The sequence below is a fragment of the Erpetoichthys calabaricus genome, chromosome 6 (assembly GCF_900747795.2).
Source record: "Erpetoichthys calabaricus chromosome 6, fErpCal1.3, whole genome shotgun sequence".
NCBI classification, from domain to species: domain Eukaryota; kingdom Metazoa; phylum Chordata; class Cladistia; order Polypteriformes; family Polypteridae; genus Erpetoichthys; species Erpetoichthys calabaricus.
Window position 1 is genome coordinate 161,684,046 of NC_041399.2, and position 26,235 is coordinate 161,710,280.

The 26,235-nt window shown below is 38.1% G+C and overlaps 1 protein-coding gene across 1 annotated transcript in view; it reads right to left on the reverse strand.

Annotated features, from left to right (window-relative positions):
• Positions 1-26,235, reverse strand: part of LOC114653642 (TGF-beta receptor type-1-like) — a 101,631-nt gene that overhangs the window by 67,948 nt on the left and 7,448 nt on the right. The gene's annotated exons all lie outside the window — the stretch shown is intronic.

Consider the following 26,235-nt stretch of genomic DNA (forward strand, 5'->3'; position numbering starts at 1 on the left):
TTGGTACATAACCGTAAATGAGTCATAGATGCGTTGAGACATAGATAAGTGTTACATTTAATAAAAATCAATGATTTTATAATGCCAAACTTTAACAGGGAGATGTTAATTAACATTTGTCACACATGTGGGCATGGTGGACAGTTTATAGGCTCAAATAGTCTTGTTCATCAGCTAGACCGGGGGTTGGCGCTCTCACCTGATCTCCTCTTGTTCCTCTGCAGCCCAGCCGAAGACCCTGCATCTCAATGACATCACCCTCAGTCCACCCACTGTTATCACTACTTGCGGCCAGCCCATCATTTCTGGTACCCAGAATTCCCCTTCCTGCCACATCAGTTCCTGTTCCAGCCACCCTGACTCCACCTTTTCCTCCTACCCACCATATTTATAGAGCAGTCTCAACTTGTTAGTCAGTTCACTTGTGAACTCCACTTCTGTAAAGAAGTGCTTCTTTTCTTTGCCGATTTTCAGTATATGGGGTGGCCATTTGTTTTTAAAAAAATCACACAGACTGAAAGAGAAAGTAAATGTTCGAGTAGGGGAAATATCAACATTCTACTCTGAATTTCAAACACCCTTCACACTAGCACTCCAGTTCCCAGCACACCCTGTGGGTATCCGAATGAGTACTGAAGCCCAGGGATGCTGCCATCTAGCGTATTGTGAGAGAAAATATTCACCACACAACATCTCCACCAATCCTTCCAAGCCAGTAATAAACACTGAAAAATAGTTAGAGATGACATTACACAAAAATGGTTGATAACAAACATGTTTCTTTAAATGTTTAAGACATGGCTATTCATGAATTTGTAAAATTGAGGAAAAAACCTGCTTACTAATATTTCATATTATTGTGAGAAAAATATACCAGGTTTTGGACTCTGTACAGAAAACATAAAGATACTTGTCTAAATGGTGCTAATCTTTAAGGTGATTTGAGAAGAGATGTATATTACAGATACTCCAATCAAATCGGCTGCCGAACTAATTCATCCAATTTTAACTAAAAACTACTAGATTGGTGATCGGTAAATTGGCTGATCACAAAAAGTGATCTTTTCAGACCCTACTTTTCTAGGTTTTCACAGTAATTTAGTTGCAGTGCTCCTTTACGTGAGGTATTACGGTAACTGAGCCAGTGTGGTCTTGCTTTTTTTTTTTTTTTTTTTTTTTGCAGTGAACTTCCTGTACCGTAAACAATGCAAGTCAAGACTGTTGTGTAAGAGAGCAGAGACAACTGGAATATTAGCCTTTACATTAAAGAAAACAAATTACCGTATTTACCCATGTACCACGCGCACATTTTTTCCCCGAAAATTAGCATTAGAAAATCAGGTGCGCGTCATACACAAGGAAATTTTTTCTGTAATGTTTACTTCTTCTGCTTGGGCTCTCTCACTCGCGCTCTCTCGTGCTCACACAGTGATCACACAAAGAGATGTGGCTTTCCTATGTATGCCAATAAAGGCAGCCACAGAAGTGGATAGTGTGGACAGACAAGTGAAAAAGAGGGTATCCTGCACAAGAAAGGGATGAGATGATGTGTGGTGTGAGACGTGGGATGGAACAACGAAGGTTCAGCTCCATTCAGGATGTCAGGGAGAAGCGAGAGAGATACACGAGAAAGTGGTTTCCACACGTACAACACTAGAGGAATGAAACTGTACATTCTGCTCATAAGATTATTTCTTTTCACCTGTTCTCTTCTCTCCTGTTTTGAACCTCACTCCTTCATAAAAAGGTTCTTCTATTGGTTGTCTACATTTGCAACTCAACTTCTTTCCTCTACCAACAAAGCCATTAATACAGTGTACCAATAAAATACAATACTTTTTACAGGGAGAACAGCCAGGCTTGTTGTAGTGGGCCGATAAGCTTACATTAACATTACCAACTATGAACTGTAAAAGGGTACTCCAAATTGTTTACGAGGCCCCCAAAGCATAGTATTGGTAGTAATTTTCATACATTTCAGACCCCGGAGAAAACATGCTCAAAATTAAAATGTTTAATTCACTGCATGGGCTGCTCATATATGTAGCCTTTAAATGTCATTGCCATTGCTGTTTGTAGTAAGTTGAATACAATACAGTGTTATAACTTTATGACCTGAATACGGCTATGGTGAGAAAAGGAAAAAAAGCCTGAACTGACAAAAAAAAAAAAATAATAATAAATAAATGCCAGAGATAGCGATGTAAACAAAAGAAAAATCACAAAGAAATAATAATATTCAAAATTTCTATTATTCGGCAGCACGGTGGCGCAGTGGGTAGCGCTGCTGCCTCGCAATTGGGAGACCTGGGGACCCGGGTTCGCTTCCCGGGCCCTCCCTGCGTGGAGTTTGCATGTTCTCCCCGTGTCTGTGTGGGTTTCCTCCGGGTGCTCCGGTTTCCTCCTACAGTCCAAAGACATGCTGGTTAGGTGGATTGGCGATTCTAAATTGGCCCTAGTGTATGCATGGTGTGTGGGTGTGTTTGTGTGTGTCCTGCGGTGGGTTGGCACCCTGCCCGGGATTGGTTCCTGCCTTGTGCCCTGTGTTGGCTGGGATTGGCTCCAGCAGACCCCCGTGACCCTGTGTTCGGATTCAGCGGGTTGGGAAATGGATGGATGGATTTCCATTATTCCTACTCATTGTGCATTTTAATTTCCTGTAAAATTGTGTTTTGCCATGATAATTAACAAAAACAAGGGTAAATCACTAAGAAACTGTCACAGCAGAAATGTGTTACTGATGGACAATTGTGTCTAGCATGTTCAAGAGTAAGACACTCCAGTGAACTAATATTAGCCACCTCTGGTTAAAAAATATTACCGATCTATCTACATATTATACACACATCCATACATTACCTTGGTTAGTTACATAATACTTTTGATACATCCGATTTACCAATGGCACCATGATAGGGTCATGCTTGGGTCACAGATTTGCGCAGAAACACAGGAGGTTGTAGAGAGACAGGAACGTTATTCGAACACTGCAAACAAACATTTGTCTCTTTTTCAAAAGTTTAAACTGTGCTCCATGACAAGACAGAGATGACAGTTCCGTCTCACAATTAAAAGAATGCAAACATATCTTCCTCTTCAAAGGAGTGCGAGTCAGGAGCAGAGCATGTCAGAGAGAGAGAGAGAGAGAGAGACAAAAGCAAACAAATCAATAGGGCTGTTTGGCTTTTAAGTATGCGAAGCACCACGGCACAAAGCTGTTGAAGGCAGCAGCTCACACCCCCTCTGTCAGGAGCAGAGAGAGAGAGACAGAGAGACAGATAAAAACAGTGAAAAATCAATACGTGCCCTTTGAGCTTTTAAGTATACGAAGCACCATGCAGCATGTCGCTTCAGAAAGCAGCTTGCACAGAAGGTAGCAACGTGAAGATAATCTTTCAGCATTTTTAGACGAGCGTCCATATCGTCTAGGTGTGCGAACAGCCCCCCTGCTCAAACCCCCTACGTCAGGATCAGAGAAACTCGGCGCAAGAGAGGGAGAAAAGTAAGTTGGGTAGCTTCTCAGCCATCTGCCAATAGCGTCCCTTGTATGAAATCAACTGGGCAGACCAACTGAGGAAGCATGTACAAGAAATTAAAAGATCCATTGTCCGCAGAAATCCGCGAACCAGCAAAAAATCCGCGATATATATTTAAATATGCTTACATATAAAATCCGCGATGGAGTGAAGCCGCGAAAGGCGAAGCGCGATATAGCGAGGGATTACTGTAGTCTATAAAAGGTGTAATTAACAAGAACATTTCCAATTTTAAAACAACATCACATGCACTGTTGCTAAATCAAATTGATTCTCAAATGACCAGAGGTGGGTTTCCTGAATGTTTTGTAGTGCTAAGAACAACGTTAAATTGTATTTAGGTATGTGCATTACGAGAAAAGTGGTTTCCCAAAGCTCTTTGTAACTAAAGCAGCATGTTTGTTAATTACATTTGACTCAATTCATACATTAATCTAGAAGTACAAAGTTAAATGGCTACCTTCTGCAGCACCTAAACAACTGACAGTGGCCATCAAGGAACATATCAGAAAGCAACTGCATAACAGTTAGCTGGAAATGCCCAAGGTACAACAAAAAAAAGAATGAACAGAAATAAAAAGCATTACCATAAGTTACATTTGACCAAAGACAAATACATATGTACATGAAGAAATGCAATGATGCATCTCCGAGGATGAATCACTGGGTTGTAGCAGTGCAAACGACCTCTCTAGCAGGTGTTAATTGAAATCGGGATTTATTTTCAGTAATAGTGATAAATCCTGATTTCAGTTTTTCTTTTTTAATAAATCTGCAACAATTTCAAAAATTCTTTTTTTGTCTGTCAATATGGGGTGCTGTGTGTACATTAATGAGGAAAAAAATTAATTTAAATGATTTTAGCAAATGGCTGCAATATAACAGAGTGAAAAATTGAAGGGGGTCTGAATACTTTCCGTACCCACTGTGTGTGTGTATATATATATATATATATATATATATATATATATATATATATATATATATATATTATATATAAAATGGTGTTATAAGCATGTCCATAGTGAATAGAATCCACTACTTTATTCATCAATTCTGCTGTTATTTATTTGGTTCAATACAACCATAAACAAATTCAGGCATCTATGTGATTTTACTTTCTTACTTAAATGAAATCTTCACCCACTACTTTCACCATGAACAGACAAATCAATAGAAACATACAGTATCTTTTCAACTTGGCTAGTACTGTATCTATGAAATCATGCACTACTTTCTATGAGCTTCTGTTATTACAATCATCTCAGAAACAGCGAAGGCATGTTTTCTGAAATCAAAACTTTTGTGCTTATAAGGTGCCATATTTTGTATGTTTTAAGGCTTCCGTTATCACGTTTTGACTGATGCTCTGTATACTGCAAGAAAAGGCACTTTTTTAATGTATAAAAATAATGCTTCACTTAAGAATTTTCTAATGCCAAATTAAAGTTTGCCATGATTCTGAAAAAAAACGTAGACTTGAATACCGAAGTTTTACTTTAAAAGTGTGGGGTTGTGCGTTAGCAATTTTCACGGCAGATCACTACGTAAAATGTTTGTGCACAATGTGCACACTTGTACTGTATGCACCTTTTTTTGAATAAATATTTACTTTGTTAACTCATGATGCATGTGTTTCTGACTCTGCAGCATTCCTTAAATGATGGCAAGTGAAAACTAAAATATTTAAAAGAAAGACACATGAAAACACAGTCTTTCACTAAAATGGTGTTCAATGAGATCACAAAGTAATGTAATCAAACAGAAAGCACAGGCAGACATGCAGGTCCCCCCCCAATCCCCCCAATCTATGATGTACTTAAGAAAACCTAAACAAAATTACTCATGATTTCTCAAATATGTTAAATAGTTATTAATCTTAATAATGCACTATACTGCAAATAGTTAATGCAGGGTACAGCACACATAATTTGCAAGATAAATCTGGAGAATTCATACAAAAATTATTATAAATTACTTTGGGACAGAAAGCTAAACAAATGAAATACAGAAATGCTTTTGCTTCTTCACCAGAAAAAACTAACAGCATACAGTGTAACCAAAGACAGCATCCAGCCTCTAATACTCCCACATCTGAAGGAATACTTCTGCGACAATTTCCCAGAGCTAGGCAATCATTAAACAACAATTATTTAAATGGATCAGAAGTCCACTTCAAAGAACAACCAATTATAAGAGTCTAGCTCACCAAGATGTTTACAAAACAAACCATAAATTTGATTATTATTTCTGCCTTGCCAGTCTAGATCATAAAGGTCACATGAGAGTAATTACTGTGTATAAATAGGGTTTAAATGGCTAACTGGTTTCTAATTAGAGCTGGGTTTTAAAAATAAATAAATAAATAAAATAAACACAATTTTATTTATTCAAATCGATATCTAATTCATAAAATACAGAGATGTATATTTTAAAAAAATCAACCATTTACACCTAGGGCTGAGCAATAAAATGACAAAGACAATTATAGAGAAATAACAACAGAAACATAAGACCTGGGGGGTATTTTCGTACGTCGCTTAAATCATCCAAGATCAGATGCCTCATCTTGGATGAGTTAATGCCGGTGACACTCATCCGGGATAGGTCGGTTTTTCAAACGCAGCCGTGTAGTAGATTAGTCTAGCTGGATCTAATCATCCGAGATGAATGCGCGCGCCCGTGACGATTGAAAAGCCCATATGTATTGAGTCTAGAAAACATGATCAGCAAGTCTTTGATAGGCTGTAACAAAATGACGAAAGAACGGGCGCATTTTTTTTTCACACACGTGGCGCAAGACCTTTTATTCGAAGGACATGAAGAATTTCAAGATTTAATATGCACAAGGGGTAACACTGCAAAAGCAGCCCAGACCAGAGAAGACGGCTGGCAAAAAGTGGCCGACAAATTAAACGTTAAGTAGTGTGCATTGTATTTACTGAATGCAGCGTTTCATTTCCTATGTGTCAGATTAATTATTATTTAATATGTCATAATTCCAGATCAAACGTGAGCACAAGGAGAACATGGGAACAGGTTAAAGTGAAGTACAAGAATATACTTCAAACTGGTAAATATTGGTATATAACTATTTAAAGAATTGTTGACATAAATAATCATATATAATATAAAAAACATTAATTTTAAAGCTAATAAGAAGGCAGACAAGCAAAAAACAGCTGGAGGTCCACGCGGTCCAGACCTAACCCCTGCAGAAGAGTTGGCACTCCAGCAAAATGCCCATCAACCGGTTTGAGGGCATTCCAGTGGGAAGCTCCTCCTCAGAACCAGTGGCAGGATGCAGTGGTCACTTCATTTCAGGTAAAGGATGGTCATTGCATATATTTGTCCTCAATGTGTGCCATAGATATGTTCCATATAGCCCTCTTTTTTGTTGGGTCAGTTGCAGGGAATGTCATATCCCTTGAACCTGTGTCTGACCAACGAGATATTGACGAAGGTCAAATATTTGATGAAGACACTGTGTCTGATTATTCATCAGGAGGAGAGGTACATTTTCCAAATAATGTTTTAGCCTGTGTATTACCTACCTGCAATGGAATGAAACGCCTCTTTTATTGTCTGCACACGCAGGTGTCCAGGAAACACTATGAAAACCCGAAGGAAATATTTCAGAGCCAAACAGACTTTACGAATTGCCTGGAAAACTGCACTTTTAGTTAGATTTTCCGCATCGCCTACAGTATATAAAAAAAGTGCCGCTTGTAAAAAACCTCAAAGCAATGCATACTGTCTGTGTGGTTGTGAGAACCCGATTTCGCCTAGTTTGACTTTGAATATAAGGTGCTAATAAATCTTTGAGGTACAATATTCCCCCACGGCTAAAGCGGTATCTTTTGAAAAGAATTTCCTCCAGAAGCAATAAAGGATCTTGCCGATCGCGCAAACCCCTCTCTATATGAAATTCTCGTCTTATAATTTGCGCACCAATATCAATTGGTCGCTCATTCATGAACGGCGAAGCCATGACTGGATGAATTCCACACACGGACACTGATTACGTGTGTGAGCTAATCCTTGTTTACGTAGAACAAACCTGCTCCGAGCAGGTTTGAGGAATAGGATGTGTTGCTATGACAACACTTCCAGCAAAAGTTTCGAAAAACCGACAGATCCAGGATCATTCCAAATCGTCAACAATTACATCCGGCTAAATGACTAATCCACATACAAAAAAATACCCCCTGGTCAACAGAATGTTGATATAACTCATTTCAACAAATTTTTTGACAGACAACACGAAAAGCCAATGATAACGAGAATAGTGCCTTGCAGAACCAATCAAGTGGCTAGAACAGAGTTACAGCCATGTCAGGTTAGGTTGACACAGAGCATGGCGCTAGCAGTAGCACACATGCTAATGTTTGGGTTGCAGCAGCTGCGCACACCAGGGAGCTCATGCATAATGCTGTGTGTAGAATTCACACTACAACATGGCATACGGACAAAAGTAGAAATGTGCATACACACAAAATAATGCAGATGCACAAAACCCTATGCCTTAAAGCCAACTTCCACGCACTTCTGCTGCATAAATCCAGGCCAGCATGAAAAGTAACACACGTTCATGCGCCTGCCACCACACCCCAATTCCTCCCAGAATTACACCCCTTTGAATATGCAAATCAATATAAATAGCCCATTAAGTTCAGCGTTTTGTGAAAAGACAATTGCAAAAGAACAGAGAAAAAAGAATTTCAATGAATATGAAGTGGAGTCAAGGAAAAATGTATATTTGTTGGCTTAAGCAGTGGTATAAACAACAAAAGGAAGTTGATCGAGTGATACAGAGTGGCAAAGATGCACAAAATTCAAGTGGCTTAAATAAAGAAGTGGTCAGATATCAAAGTTGCCATAAAAAGGAGTGTCATAGCCCACTGTCTGAGTGTCATACAGAAGCATATTAGGGCACAGAGAAAAAAAAAAAAAAAAATAGGGACACTGTTGGGGCGGGGGGGGGGGGGGGGGGGGTTGTTCAAAATGTCACCTTTAATATTGATATATAGTTTGTCATATAGAATAGAATGTCGTAAACTTTATCTTAACTCTTTTAGGGCTAATTTTTTTTTTGTTTCTTTTCTCCCAGGGCTGAATATTTTTCCAAAAACTAACATTTTTTAAAAAAGAACACAAAGCAATTGTTTAACATATCAAATCAACAATATTTACTTTTGACAAATGTTACTGTCTTGCATGTTGTATGAGCCTGAATTCTCTATGTGTTGTTTTGATGCCTATTTTTCAATTGTCTGTTGCTGCATTTTCTCACATATATTGTTAGTGTGTACTGTAGAGAGACAAGTCACCCATTTGCCATCGTGCCATGCCACTGCCACCAAGTTTTCTGCCTGCATGAAAACCGTATTGTCACCTCTTTTCATCTTCTGAAACTTTATGAACTTTATGTTTGGCATTATAGCCTGGCTCACCCCATGGGATTTGCTTCTGTTTATTGCAGAAGTGAATAAAACTTTGCAGCAGCACGTACCTAAGCCACCCGGGGACAAAACACGTTTGGACCAATGCTCCCTGAAGTTATCTCACCAGTTCTGTCCCATCTCTATTTGTAATGCCACAGCGCGCTTCATCTCGTCTTTCGTTGTGGGTTTCCACTTTGAATAACGAGAATGCGATGCAAAGGCAGCCCGCGATTCAAAAAAAAATCTCTGCCTACCTGTTTGTCTCGTCTGACAGTAGCTGAAAAGCAGCATCAGGAGAGAGCAGCCTGAAGTACAGTAGCTGGTGATCTGTCGTGTCCAAAAACAAGCCATGCCGTCTTGTAAACTCCGGTAGCCATATCGGCTCTCAACGGATCAATGTATGTGTATTTATCCCATGCGAACCTTGCCGTACATGCATCGGCTGCGCGAAGGCACTCAACTGGCAGCAGATCCGCTCGCGCGGCATCGGCTGGTGTCTGATCAGCTGATGCCTGCTTCTAACTCTCTTGCTCGATCTCCTGATCACTGCCAATAAAGTCCGATTCTGAAAAATCAAGAGTCCGACTCCGCGGTAATGCGCAAAACAACGTCTGCCAAGTGTTTTCTTTTCTGCACTTGCTTCGCTGCCTTTTCACATGTCGGTGCCATCTTGCCATTGTTTACATTTCGCAACTCACGCACACGCAATGTTTATTTGCCGAGTCAACGAGTCTAGCATTCCTCCAAGCACAGAGGGAATGCCTGTGACGTGACAGTGAGATTTGTCGCCATTAACAGCTGATTGTCGCCCTTTATCCCTGAGTCGACATCCGCCTTCAACCCCTCCTGTCGACAAAAGTCGACATCCGCCCTAAAAGAGCTACAATCCATGTTAAATTTACTTAAAACCCATCGTAACTAAAGTAACAAGTTAAATGTATTCAATGTGTGTGAATCACTATATGCTTGTTAAATGAGCTTTCCCTTACGCTGACAGAAGCACACAGGCACTGATCTCCACACAGAATACATTACAGTAAGGAGACTGTGGAAAATTGTGGGTTCACTTCCCGGTTCCTCCCTGTGTGGATAGCGCTTTGAGTACTGAGAAAAGCGCTATATAAATGTAATGAATTATTATTACATTCATGAAATTACAGCTCTCTGAACATTTTAGAATACTATAATTTTCATGATGAAATGCATTAAAACATGTATTTAACATTGGGGCACGGTGGTGCAGTGGTAGCGATGAGCTGGCGACCTGTATAGGGACTGTTCCTGCTTCCCACAAGATGCTTGGTGGGATGTGTGCGACCTTCGATGAAATAATTTATTGCACCAGTGCAGACTCTGTCAAACTTACCAACCCCCAATTCCTGTCCTTCCCTTTCCTTACTCCATGTAACCAATCGCCAAAACTTAAGCTCTGTGACAAATGTCAAACCAGCTGTAAGCTTACAACGCCGTTTCTCCACAACTTTTAAGGAACACTGAAAAATCTTCTTAATATGTATTTAATTATTCCATCCATCTAGGGTCACGGCAGTCCCAGCAAGCATCAAATGTGAGGCAGGAACAATCCCTTGATGGGGTGCAAACTTGTCACTACTGCTGTGCCACAGTGCCCCACATGTTTAATTATTATACATGAAGTTAACGATTTATCTGTAAAATGTAATATGCATACTTTAATGGATTTCATCATAAGAATGATATTAAGTATACATCCTAGTATTCTAACAGCACAGAGTTCCAAGAGGATAGCTCTTGGAAATCTAAATTGACTTAGAAGCCAGTCATCATCATCATCTGTAAATACACACTCTTTTCTATTGAACCAAATTCCTTTATTGTCATTGTATGGTATAATGAGATTCAATATGCAAATCCTCCATAAACTTATTTTTCTATAAAATAGTAATAATAATAATAATAATAATAATAAAAAACAATGAAAAATACAGTATGAAAGCATAAGTACAATATACATGTAGATAATGCAAAAGGTTCATAAAGTGGTTGTGCTATATTACAGCTGTAGTGCAAGTTTACAGTGAGTTAATTGTAATTACAAGTAAAAACAGTTCTACTGGGAGCACTAGAGTGTGTTTGTAGCTCTTGGGATTAAACGGTATCTGAGCCTCGAGGTCAATGCAGAAAAGGCTCTGACGCATTTGCCAGATTGGAGAAGTTCAAAAAGACTGTGCATGTGGCCGAGTGGAATGGAATCCATACAGATGCTCATGGCTTTCCCGAGGCAGAGTGTACTATAAATACCCTCCAGAACTGGAAGCTGTTTCCCGATAATCCAGTGCGCTCTCAACACATCTCTCCGTACAGCTTTCCAATCAGCTGCTGTAGAGCTGTGATTCCATTCCCAAATACAATGGGTTAAATACTCTGGTGCACTCAGAGTAACACCACTAAGCAGCTGTGGTATTTGGAAAAGCTTGGCCATTCCGTGCACCATTATATTGTTACAGGTTGATTACAATCAGGTGCCTTAAATTAATAAACTATATGCGGTTAATTTCAGTGCATTTGATAAAGCCTGCATCATGGATGTGAATCTAAAAAAGAAAGGGAAGGGAAACCACACATGAAAGCAGCACAACTTTGACGCTGGGTGCCGCCAGTTTGCAAAACCGAGGAGAAACGTGTATATGCAAAGGGGGGTGCCGACGTGAGAATATGCGTGGCTTTACTCCAACTTTAGTTTTTATACATCGCAATGCAAGTGTGGAAATGTGTATATGAAACATTTTAGATAGATAGATACTTTATTAATCCCAAGGGGAAATTCACATATTTTTGTGCGTATGCATTTCTATATGAGGCCCCAGGAGTGGGAGAGAGAAATGCAAAAACGACAGGGGGGGGGGGGGGGGAATCAGTATCACCGAAGAGGACACCCCAACATAGACAGCCCAAGGCTAAAAAGATGAGGATGTTATTGAGAAGAAGGATCTAAGGAATTCGGTATTTTTGGCTATTTAAAGTCTGACAAGAAGCACAGTAGCCTGCAGTGCAAATTGTGTGGAAAATATGTTCCCACCAAGACAGGTAATAACACTAATCTTTTCTACCATTTGAAGCAGTGTCATCCTTTAGAGCACACACAATGCAAGACTTTCAAAAGTCCCAGACCCAAGTAAGTGCTGCACTACTGGGGATTTCTTGCGCCTTTCTTTTTTGCCTTGAAGCATAAGCTGACCACAATTGTGTGAATATATCAGTTTTGTTTATTTTCTCCTTTGTTTACATTTGAAAGCTGATTGAATTTGTACTGAGGATTTATAAAGAATGTTTTTGTCTATTTATTTGTGATTTTGCTTCTCAACCATTTCAAACAGTTTGAAGCTATAAAACGGAAAAGTTTTTTTTTTTTTTTTGGAGAGATTTTGTATTAATACCTACTTTAATTTATTTGGAAGTGACCAAACAATTTGCTTTGTGTTCTCCTGTAAAATTTCAAAGATTTAAGAATTAAGATTTTTTATTATTATTTATTTATTACTTATTATAAAGCTGTTGACTAGTCAGAATTAAGACTTTAGCCTATTACATATACCTATTTTATTTATTTGAAACACAGTTGTATAAAATTCTACAGTACGTTTGTCATGTTCAACATCTGACAGAGAATAAATATAATTTAAAGCAAAATAACCTAATATCTTCACATTTCCCTTAGAAAGTGATTCACTTTATATTGTGATATACTGTATATCAATATTGACTGATATGAAAAAAATTATAGCGTATGGCCTTATCCTGTGGATGTGTGAAGCTTTGATCTCAGTCTCACGTAGCCAGCCTCGTGCAACATATCTGGCAGTCAAAAAAAAAAAGGTGGAAGCTGCTAAACTGATTGTGCCGTCAAGGCTAAAGACTGATCTCTGGGTGCATTTTGGATTTCAAAAATATAATGATTTTATATAAAGAGCTGGATAAGAGCAAAGTAATTACGTGCAAAATGGAGGTGAAATACAGCAGAAAAGCCACAAATCTCAGAAATCACTTAACATGGTCCCAATCAGCCCTAGCAAAGCGCCAGCCAATCACGATGCACAAATTTGTCCATCCCCATGAAGAAGCTATGTTGTAAACATTAGCAGCATGATTGTGTTTTTGGGAAATATGTCTTGCAGACAGGGCATCTCAGGAAGTGAAGCAGAGGAGGAAAATATGTTAACTGCTCAGAAACAGAAAGGGCACACACATCATCAAAAGTCTGGAAGAGGTTCAGGTACACCAAATCAGACTAACCACATATAAAGCCAATATGCAAGATATGCCGCAGACAGGGCCCAGCAAAGAAAATACGACAAACCTATTCCACCACCTTAAATACCATCCAGTCAAATATGTTGAATGTCAAAAAGAACCCTCAAGTGATGAGGCTAGTAAGCCTTGAAGCAGGGGTTGTGTCATTTACCTCTATGACCCCATATAGAAAAAATCAAAAAGGCATCAGGACATCACAAACGCAGTCACTTACTGGAATCATGTCCTTTGCCATGAAGTCAGAGTTATTGAAAAAGAAAAAGTAATCAAACAAAGGTTAAACTCCCTGGCCGAAAACATTTTCCTTAGATGGCCCTCCCATAGCTTTAAGATGAAGGTCGGGCGAAGTTAGAGGCTACACTAAAAGATGTGAGATACTTTGCCACTACGACAGACTTGTGGTCGAGTCAGACATCAGAGCCTTACATAAGTCTTACTATTCCCTACATTAACACAGAATGGAATTTACAGAGCAAATGTATGTAAACTGTATATTTTACCATGGGTCACATGCCAGAAATTAATCGCATGGTGCTCGAGGATACCCCCATCATCCTATGGGCTTAGAGAGGACCACAAGGTGTGCAATACTACTACTGTACAATACTACTGTAATGTATGTGAATGATATGCAAAATCCCTCAACCTACTATACTACTTGCAAATTGCTAACAACAGCAGAACTTTTCAGAAGCGTATTTCAAGTTAAGCGACTATTCATAACTATCCTTCCAAAAATCTTCATATCCTTGCATCCCATACTTTAGTAAGGCTAAGATAAATAAATGCTTACTTATAAAGGTTACACTAGGCAACTACACTAGCAAGTGGTATACCTTAGAAAAATATTACCTGTGCTGAATGAGAATTGTTTCTTTTTTTAACATTGTTTGCTTTCCACTTTTCTCTTTTACTAATATTCATGTGAAAAATATGTTTAAATAGAAACAAAAACTTGTACCTTTTATTATATGGCCACTGTTATTTATCTGTATATGGTTTTGCTGTCTTTAATAATACTGTCCCAGTATGGTGTTGAGTTTTCTTTTGGGTCCTCAGGTTAAAACTTTTAAGAACCAATGATCTATTTAAAATAAAATAATAATACTCGCTGTCATTTAGAGTTCATTTTTTACGTTATTTATCTGCTTTGCACTCTATAGACTAGGGATGTCACAATACCATAATTTTTGTATTCAATACCAATTCTACCAAAATAAAACTGAAATCCTATTGAATGGCTTTTTATTAATATATCACTATTTACTGAAGTGAATAATATTGTGCCTTTTTCTGTAATACAGAATAAAATACTAATGGTAACAACAGCTTTAAAATACTGGTACATCCATCAAGTATTTGCTATCACTTAAGTCAACTAGTATTGGCATTCATAAATATCAAAAAAAATGCAAGATTTGAATTTACATGTTTGGCAGAACTGGGGATCCCCAGGGTTTATAATAATAGCATAGAGTTTATAAAGAATGACATGTTATGAACTACCCAATTTATCCTAGCAATGTGCACATTCTAAACTTATTCTCTGACATACTGTATTCGGTCTAATAACTGAAAATTGCTGCTTAAAATCTATACCAAATATAAAAAAGTTCAAACATTATTATATATATACACTGTTGAATTAGTGAATTTAAAGAGAATTCTAAAAATTCTCATTTAAAACCAACTTTTTAAAGCTGTTTTTGTAAAAACATGCTTTTGAAGTCTGGTTTATCAGTGAAACAGTTGGTTAGGTTTATTTTTGCCATTGAAAGATTTAAAACTGAATAATTATCTGGTTAAAAAATATTACTCAAGAGTAAAATTTAACAAATTAAATTCAACTTCAATTGTCAGAAACTCATGGTGCTTTAATTTTCCAAATCAATCCCACCTTAAAGCTTAATGAGGGAAATCATATTGGTCAGTTTTAAATTAATCCTTTGTTTCAGAACTACTGTTAAACTGCCTTTGTTTTTCTGTTTTCAAGGTTCCTTGTGTGAGTTTTCAGACTTATTAGTGCTTACGCAGTTTTACAAATCCGGAATTTGAAAATTATTTGGGCCATCGTTAACCTGTACACAATAAATTTATAATTGTGAGACAGCATTACATTCTTCAATGCATCATTCAAATATATGGCATGTGTGCTTTCAGATTATACTAATGAAAGGAACTTTGCCATCAAAAGCCAAACAAATGACATAAATTCAGTGTTTGCAGATTCGTATTCAGCAACAAAGTGTACTGTTTTGACCGTCCTACTAACTTCATATTTTGACGATAACATGACTCTGTGCCTTATCCTTTTGAAGCAGTGAAATAAATGTTATTTTGGTATTAACAAATGAGGCAACTCATGTTGCTAGTTTAGAGGAGTCTAATGGCCACTTAGACATCATCTTGTCCTTCCCTTCACCTCTCTATTAATGTGCTTGGACACAGAGCTCTGTGAACAGCCAGCCTCTTTAGCAATGACCTTTTGTCTTGCCCTCCTTGTGCAAGGTGTCAGTGGTTGTCTTTTGGACAACTGTCAAGTCAGCAGTCTTCCCCGTGATTGTGTAGCCTACAGAACTAGACAGAGACCATTTAAAGGCTTTTGCAGGTGTTTTGAGTTACAGTAATTAGCTGATTAGAGTGTGGCACCAGGTGTCTTCAATATTGAACCTTTTCACAATATTCTAATTTTCCGAGATACTGAATTTGTGACTTTCATTAGTTGTCAGTTATAATCATCAACATTAAAAGAAATAAACATTTGAAATACATCAATCTGTGTGTAATGAATGAATCTAATATACAAGTTTCACTTTTTGAATGGAATTACTGAAATAAATCAACTTTGTCATGATATTCTAATTTTATGACCAGCACCTGTATGGCATAGCGCAGCTGAAAAATATTTTTAAAGTACAAATGATACCAACCGAAATAAATTGCAGGAGATGGACAACTCGTATCTCTTGAAGAAAAGACAGATAAAAAATTAAAAAAACAAAAAAAAACTATTAAATAATTAAACTTTTCAGTAACAGTTCACTTTTGCACTACCTATTTTGGTACAATTTGCTTGTTATTGTTATCATGTTTAAACATTTATTTAAGATTTAATCAAATAAGTGATAAGCAGGCTGAATATATTTGTGAGAATTTGTTCATTTTAAATTCTTGATGTTAAATACTTTGAGCATGGGAAAGGCACTATGTAAATAAATTCATCATCATCAGTATCATCGTTGTTGTTGTTGATTGGCAATTTTTCACTTTTTAAAAAACAATTTACTATATATTACCCATTAAGTGCACATTATTAATCCTTGAAATACCCCGGGCAAAAAGTTCTGTGTAACATGCAAATGAATTCACTCATGTTACTTTGTTTCAGACAATAGGAGGAGAAAAGAACAAATAGGAAAGAACTTCTACATTGCAAAACACTTCATAAGCAACATCCAGGATAACTTACATGTTGCTCTTCCAGGAGCTCCACTCCTTCACAGTGAAGCAAGTGCAGCAGGATGATCATTAGACTGTTCTCATTGACTTGAGAATTTTGAAAGCAGCCAGAACCATTTTAGTTAAGACACGCTAATTTTCATATATTTTTAATGTTAAAACCAGGATTTTGCTGAGCTGCATGGTCTGTGCATTTGTCAATTTAAACTACAGTAGAAAATGTCTCAGAAAAAACAACTTACCAGCAGCAGCAGCTCCCACATGACTGGGGAGTGCTGTGCCAGAAACTCACAATAGATTAAAACAATAAATAAATCTTACTGAATCAGCCTTTCAGCTTATTGAATACAAGTTATTCACAATTTAATGATTACAGGAAACACCTAAAAGTAACTTTATAAAGCTGACCTAAGTTTATATAGGATGTTACTGTTGTTCATTTTTGACAAGCGCTGGTAAGTAGTTTTCTTTCAGATCCATAATGTGACAGAGTTACAAGTTGCTGGCGCTGGCATAAATATTTGGCAAAGGGTGAAAATGCAAGTTTTAGCAAGTGCATTTAGCAGACTAAAGTATTTACCTAGCCTGTATATTCAAACATTAAATTTCATTTAATGTAACAATGAGAAATGGGGGCAACTGACAAGTATATTTAGCAGACAATTTATCTGTTCTGTCCAAAGAAATAATCACAGTTCTTTCTTCCCGACACTAGTCACTAGCATAAATTTCTCCAGTTAACCATCTTCACAACACTAAAAGAACAGCTGTCGAGCAGTTAATTGTAAGCATAAATGGGTTACTTATGCCACTGTTTGCTTGCCCTGTGCTATACTTCTAGCATGCTTCTTCTTCACATGAATTGAGTTAGTGCTGCTATGAAACACCACACAATGAACAAAACCACCACTTTTCTCAGACTGACAGGTAAAATACTCAGACACAGAGGAAAATTTTGCCTAATATTTGGAGAAACCTCCTTCCACAGAATGCGGTACAGCTGCAACCATGATTAGCCTACTCAAAAACAGTACAGAGAGTCGTACCAGGACAGTGCTTAAATGCAAGGGAGGAACAAGGACAACTAATTGATTAGGAAAATACAGTTGAACTAAAATTTTTAGACGATTACAATTAATCAAAGCATCCGTATGGGGAATAGTAACTATGATTTTATATCACAGAAAGAAAAATCTGATGAGTCACCAACTTTGTTTATAAGCTGTTGCTCAGATGGCATGCTACCACAATAACAATCATACCAACTAGAGGGTGCTATATCACTCATCATAGAATTTGCACTTCAACAAACCTGGCTAATTTTACTATACAACTTTGTGGTGACCCACCACAAATATGTCCATGACTCACCCTAAATTTAAGAAACACTGCTACGAGGAATGCTCCCTATAGTCTCCCAGCTACTGATGTTATTATTTACTGACAACACCTTTATTTGAGATAACTCACAAAAATAAACCATTGTGCACCAATTGGGAGATTCAAAAGTACACAGTTAACAAATAAGAGAATACATTTCAAAGCAGAGTATATGAAGTATACTTCAACAATTAGTTCAAGTCTAACCCCAAAGATAATGCAAGCTTAGGTAACACAGGCGTAACAAAGGGTGTCTTTGAAGTACTGTATATCATTTGGCTAGGCTGATTGCTGATAAAGAGAATCTTTCAGAGACTAATGAAGTCTCTTAAGAAACCGTTATGTGACAACAGATGTTAACCCAAGTAGTGCAACTGCACAGGAAAATAGTGAAAGACATCTGAAGCAGTCCTGAACATCCTCACCAGTAACTGCCTTATGAACAGTTGACTCCTGAAGTACAGAAAGTAATCAACAACATCTATTGTAGAGTTTGTCCAGAGAAGGCAACTGCCAGAAGCGCTGTTACCTTTCAGGGATATCTTTATATAGGATCTTGATTTTCCTGATTAAAGAATAGTCCTGGAGTCTCATTTATAAATCTTTGCATTGACTTCAGTATGAAAATATGTACATGACACAAAAAATGAAAATGCGTACACGGGAAAAAAAAAAAAAAAAAAAAAGAAAAAGTCAAGCTTATAAAATAGTAATAATAATTCATTACATTTATATAGCTCTTTTCTCAGTACTCCAAGCGCTATCCACACAGGGAGGAACCGGGAAGCGAACCCACAATCTGGTGCACACACATTTCTACACAATTTATCTTTATAAAATAACAATGATCTTGTAAATGTGCATACATGACTGTGCCTCAGACTGCATTAGATTCCCACCACAAAACAACCATACATGACCTCTGCTAATGAACCTTATATACATGCACTCTTCTGCGCTCTGAGGATCTGGGAAAGGCACAAGGTACCAGTATCAGAATGGGTATCCACTATCACCTGGCACTTGTAATGACATCATTGCTGTTACGATAAATAGTTTAGGCCAGTGGTCCCCAACCTTTTTGACAGTAAGGACCACTTTATTAGATGCAAATTTTTCCACGGACCGGTTGGGGGGGTTGGTGGGGGGGGGGGGGGCAGTTTTATACACAATTTACATATCATTTCTATTATTATTAAAGTTATTAAGCAGTTCGCATACGTTTGCAATCTGAGATTTTTCTTCTTTTTTTGCATATAACAAAGACATATGCTTTGCATTTGCCATTCCAACAGATTGCACATCACAAACATTAACACTGCTATCTTTTTTCGTGTCTGCCGTTTCTATAGGAGGGTGACAATGAGTTAAATTCCAATGGATGTTTTTCAAATGTTGACAAGTAATAAGCAAAAGGAATCACTGAAAACCACAGACAACAAAAACAGCAAAAAAAAAAAAAAAAAAAAAAAAAAAAAACACAGTACGAGGAAAGTTCGAAGAAAGAGATTTTTTTACAATGTTTCTGTTTGGGGATCGTTGTGCAAACGTGCACAACTGAGCATGCGACCACAGATCTAACTGCTCTGTGGATGATTCGTTCAAGCACTTCAAGGTCACTTCGTTGTAATGAAAGCATCTGTTGAATGTACTTTGTAGTAACGTGATTTCTATAGACTTGTGTCATATGGGGAAACTGTCGGGACCATAAAAATACTTTGTTGTAATACTCTCTCACCTTGGTCTCTCTCCTCTCTCTGCGCCGCTGCAAAGCCCCACCCGCCAAGCGTTCTGAAAAGTCTGAGTGAGTCGCCATTGCCGGCAGTTCTCTCGCGGCCCGGCTGTCAGACGGCTGCGGACCGGTAGTGGGCCGCGGACCGGGAGTTGGGGACGCCTGGTTTAGGCCATATGAAACACTAAGGGTTCAATCACAACTAGTGTCAGCCTCACCTTGGCATCAGAGATAATGTACAGTATGTTAATGAAAAGTTGCTGCTTACAGTTAATAAAAGCAGCGTCATTCTCAGTAGGTGCAGTAGGAGTGCCGTCAGTTATAACAGGAAAACCAGATAGTGCTGCATATTTCCTTTTTATGTTGGAATGTAAAACTGAACCACGCAGGAACTGAATGTTGCACCTCATTAGTTGTTTATGGCATCCAGCACAGTGGGCATGACAGAGCTGAAGATTGAATGAGATATTCCTGACCTGCTGGGAAGTTCACTTTGCTAGTTGCCTGTGGCCAAAAAGCCAACTACTGTTAAAACCTGCACATGAACCACTGCAGTCCAATTTTGGACAGTCTGTCTTTCTAATGCATTCTGAACATCACATTAATTTTTTGTTCTTTCAGTGGTTACTTGGCTTAGATCTTTTACTGGCATGGAGAACTAAATGTGTAATTTTGCATATTTCACATATTTGATAGGACCAGAAAAAAATGCATGAAAGTTTAGTAAACAATTTATTCTAAAACAGCACTTTACTAAACTCCTTATAAGCTCTGTGTAATCTTCCACAGTCTCCTTACTGCGAAGCAGCAGCACTACCACTGCGCCACCTGTGAGTGGTATCTGGACTACTGCAACTCACTTCTACCAGGAGTACCCGCTAATCAGAATGCATTATTAATTTTCAGTTACAAGAGCAAAACACTTTACAGATTTAATGAAGTGGTATAAATTTTGCCAAAAATATTGTAGAAAATGACAGCTATATTAAAGATCCATCCATCCATTCATTTTCCAACCCGCTGAATCCGAACACAGGGTCACGGGGGTCTGCTGGAGCCAATCCCAGTCAACACAGGGCACAAGGCAGGAACCAATCCCGGGCAGGGTGCTAACCCACCGCAGGACACACACACAAACACACCAAGCACCACACACTAGGGCCAATTTAGAATCGCCAATCCACCTAACCTGCATGTCTTTGGACTGTGGGAGGAAACCGGAGCGCCCGGAGGAAAGCCACGCAGACACAGGGAGAACATGCAATCTCCACGCAGGGAGGACCCGGGAAGCGAACCCAGGTCCCCAACTGCAAGGCAGCGGCGCTACCCACTGCGCCACCGTGCCGCCCCCAATATTAAAGATGTACTGTACATTCTCAGAGAGTTTTATTGTCTGCAAGAGTTGGTCTTCCATATCACTAAAAACAAGCATGTTAGGTTAATTGGCCATTAAGGCTTATGCTGATAGGAAGTATCATTGACAATAGACGACTGATTACTTCCACAGCAGAAGAAGATTTGCTTGCCGATGATTTGAACCATGTGATTATTATATTTATACTAGGCTCTTGGTTCCTGACTGTATATGAACAGGCTATAAACAGAGATACTCCAATTGATTAGCCACCAATCCAATTCAGAAAATTTTCACTAAAAAAGACTTAATTAAATTGACCAATCACAAACCTCCATCTTTCAAGCCCTTGCTTTTCTATGCTTTATGGTAATTTAGTTGCAATGCTCCTTTACTCGAAGTATTATGGTAATTCAGCCAACAAGTCTTTTTTTTTTTTCCGCAGCAAACTTCCTGTAGTGTAAAGAAAGCAAGTCAACACTTATTTTACAACAGAGCGAGAGACTACTAAAATACTATCCTTTACGTTAAAGAAAGTGGAATAATAAATTGACAATTAGGCATCGGAAAAGTCATCCTGTGCAATCAGACAAACTGTAAGAAAAGCTACTTTAATGAATACAGACCTTTTTATTTTGTCCTTTAAATTAAAATGGACATTGAGTTTGGCCAGCAGATTTGCTTGAAGTGGAGCAGCTTACATTTTTAATTGGAAAGACAAATTTGAAACTGCTGCTCAGTTAACAATAGCCTGTTAATAGCAAAATGTGTTGTTTACTGTTAAGCATGTTAGTTTTGTGTCTTATTGATATATAAATGTAATGAATTATTATTAAACAACTTATGAACATCTGATAAATCTGCAGGTTTTTTTAAAAGATGTGTACTGTGCTTATTATTTGTTGCTGTGTGTCATACAGTAGGTTTTGGTAAGAAACAAGCACTGCATTATTAACATGATAATGCATATTTATAATTACACCTCAAGAATTATGACTGTCTCATTGATACACTGAAGAGAAGAAAAAAAAGCCTGTATAAATATAGTAAATGTATATTTTAACAGTAAAATGCTATAGTGCAATTAATGATTTAAAATGATTAAAACCTATAAGTACAGGATTATTTACATTACTACACACTGTATAACTGCCACATTAAATGGTGAAAACTACTTTTAACAAGCCTTTCAGATTGGTAAATTACAGCAAAAATTAAACAATATGACATCTTGTAATTATGAGAAGCATTTTATTTTATGCCTTTTTGCCACCTTCTCTAAACTTGACACCACTAGGCCTGCTCTCAGATGGTTCCCAGTGTGCCCTAGTCAGGAGAATTATCAAGGGCACATAAGGACCACCACCTACAGCTCAACCTGACAAAAACCCAAGCTTCTTGTCATCCCAGCCAGCCAGTCTTTTCAACTCCCCATCTCTGAACAGCCTGGCTCACTGTCGCCAACACCTGCCAAGTACTCAGTACTCATCCTTGGGTTGGTGAATGATAAGCAGCTATCTTTTTCTGACCATATTTCTACCGTTTCTCATTAATGCAGGTTCAAGCTACACAACATCCACAAGACTAGATCTTAATTGTAGAAATATAAAGCACAATTTCTGGTCCAGGCTTTGGTCTTGTCGCGTCTGGACTACTGCAACTCACTTCTGGCAGGAGTACCCGCACATGCTATCAAGAGACTACAGATGGACCAGAATGCAGTGGCCCTTCTTGTATTTAAACAGCCAAAACAGATACATGTCACTCCTCTCTTTGGGTTGCTACACTGGCTCCCTGTTCAAATCCCTGATGCTTGCCTACAGAGTAGTCAATGGGTCAACACCTGCTTATATGGAGACACTGGGGAGTGATGTGCTCCTTCTCACCCATTCAGGTCTGCCAGGGAACAACATCTGGTGATACCTCTGCATGGTATCAAGTTTCATTACAAACTCTTTTCCTTTGTAGTTCCTAGTTGGTGGAAAGACCTGCCAACCTCCACCTAAACCACTGACTTCCTCAATGTATATAAGAAGCAACTGAAAACCCACTTCTGCGATTATCTGTCTAACTGATGTAGCCCTCCCACCAAAAAAAAAAAGACTGGCAAGTTACCTATGACATAGGATGAAATTTCACTGGTGGGATCCACATTAAACAACTCCCAATAAATTTTAATAACCAATGGGTCCAATGAAACAATTATTATTTATAATTGTTACACTATTTCAAAGTAATGATTTGTAACCACTAATAAATATATATATATATATATATATATATATATATATATATATATATATATATATATATATATATATATATATATATATATATATCTAGTGCTGGGCGGTATACCGGTTCATACCGAAAACCGTTTTTTATTTTTGTTATGATATGGATTTTTCTTATACCGCAACACCAGTTTAAATTGCCTAAATGACGTTCGGAACGTGGCGCAGCGGGAAACTGTTCCAGTGGGGACCTTTTTCACTGCTACACCGCTAAACACAGATTTGTTGCACTAGGGCTCTTTTTTACTGCTACACCACCAAATAGTGGGCGGTAGCATAGGTATGCCGCGCGGTGAAAATGGACAGAGAGCAAAACTGATCTAAAAGTAAAGTAGAACATGATGAGCAGAAGAACTTTTGCCGAAAAAAAGGAGTCACGTCCGTCGCCTGGAGATACTTTAGTTTTAAAAGGGCAGATGTGTAAATACTGTTTCTATACTACTGGATAATACTGCAAGCCAAGTTGTACTTGTTTTTGTACATGCTAGTGTATGTTTTGCTTGTATTCATCCTGCGATGTATAACGAAGATATTTTTAAAGTTCTGAACACTCCGTCGGCTAAGTTTATAACTAGTTTTAATTTCACAAAGACGTTTATCGTGTGATGATTGGTAATGTGGAGAAAGAAAAAGCGTAATGATTAACGACTGGGTCAGGGAACACTTAACACAAAGTATTTGATGTGCTGCATTAACTTGTGACGGGGTTTGAGAAAATCTAGTAAATTAAACATTGATTTTAGGATGAAGTTTAGTTTACAACATTCTACTTTAATTATAAAATAAACTATGAGAATAAAGTGGAAATGTAGACTTTAATCTTGACATAGTCAACATGTCGAATTTATTCTCGACATATAGTTTGTTTTTATCTCCCGTGTCCATATTTTTTTTTCTTCACAGTGGCCCTGATGCGCTTCCATAGGGCTATACCACAAACAGCATTATAAATGCAAGTTGTAGTTTTTATTATTTATGTATATAGCTTAGCTTGAAGCAAGGTCCATATTAATGCAGTTTGCCTAAATGATGGTACAGTTGGTAAGATGTCATCACCAAGTTGCACTTGTTTTATTTTATTTTAATTTGGTGAATACTGTGTAATGCACCTGGGCTTGAAGCCTTGAAGTAATGGTGCAACTATCAGTAATACTACAGTATTATGTATTTTATTATTATTTATTAGTTTAAATATTATGCAGTTTAATGATGGTAAAATTGTTTAAAAAGTCACTTTAACGTGTCAGTGGACAGAGATTGCTAACATTAACAGAAAGTGTAGTTGGTTTACAAAAAATATTTACTATTTATTCCTTTTCTAAGACGTGTTCAGTGCAATCCAACTTTTGACAAACACCTCTGGATATTTTACTAAGTCTAAATGCCTCTTTGGATGGTTGAAAATATGTTGTCAAAATCATAGTTTAAGCTTTTGCAAAATTTGTTCAATTAAAAGGTTCTATATTTTGACTGCATCTGTCATGCAATGTGATTCCTTCTCTTTAGTGCCACCCCCTTGAAAACTATCACTTTATGGGGCCATGCAAACCTGGATTAATACTTGTGTGCACATTAAAATGTCTTTTTGTACGATGTACAATTCTCATAACAGTCGAATAGGTTATTCTTAGCCAGTCTACTGCAGTAATTGCAGTGGAAAATGTGGTTAATATCCGCTCATGCATGGGGAAAAAAATACCGTCTAATACCGTGAAACCGGCAGAATTTAGAAAAATACCGTGATATAGAATTTTGGTCATACCGCCCACCTCTATATATATCTATAAAAAAAATCGTTGGCGCGCTTAGTTGGAGCTCATATGCAGTACATAACTTCACGTGTACTCACAGTGTCCTTCCAGAACTTTTCCCCGCACTTCTCATTTTCCTCCGTGGTTAAATACAGGAATCTCACAGCTCTGTCGGGGATGACACCAGCAGCTTCGTCTTAATGCGGGATTTATTTGCGTTCCCTGATTAGTTGTTGTGACTCTCCCTCAAAACTGTAACCTCCTCTCCACCCAGTTCCTCCTCACTTCATACCAGACCTCGACTCATGCAAGGTTAGTTTTCTTGGTGGTTTATGGTTAGTTTTTGTATTACGGATTTTTCAAATGTTCATTTTTCGGTTCGTAGCGCGATTTGTTGCAATGTTACTTTTCTTGGTTGTTTATTAAAATTACAGATTTTTCAAATGTTCCTTTTTTTCCCCCTGTGCTTAAAACTCATTAAAAAAAGTGTTTATACAGCGATCGGCTTACAAGGCTATAGCGCAAACTGCTGCAATGTTACAGAGAGAGAGAGCGGACTCGCGTGCTGCTGAGAGAGAGGGCTTGTGCAGCTGAGCAGGGAGCCTGCGTGTGCAGCTGAGCAGGGAGCCTGCGTGTGCAGCTGAGCAGGGAGCCTGCGTGTGCAGCTGAGCAGGGAGCCTGCGTGTGCAGCTGAGCAGGGAGCCTGCGTGTGCAGCTGAGCAGGGAGCCTGCGTGTGCAGCTGAGCAGGGAGCCTGCGTGTTTGTGTCAGTGTTATTCAATGTTTTTACATTAGTTTACTATTACACTGTGCATTCTATGGTGTAACTAACTATATTTGTGCTTTAAAAAAAATATATTTACATACAGTTCATACGGTCTGGAACGGATTAATTGTATTTACATACAATCCTATAGGGGAAATTGCTTCGGTTCACAACCAAATCGGTCTACGATCAGAGGTTTGGAACAAATTATGGTCATGAACCGAGGTTCC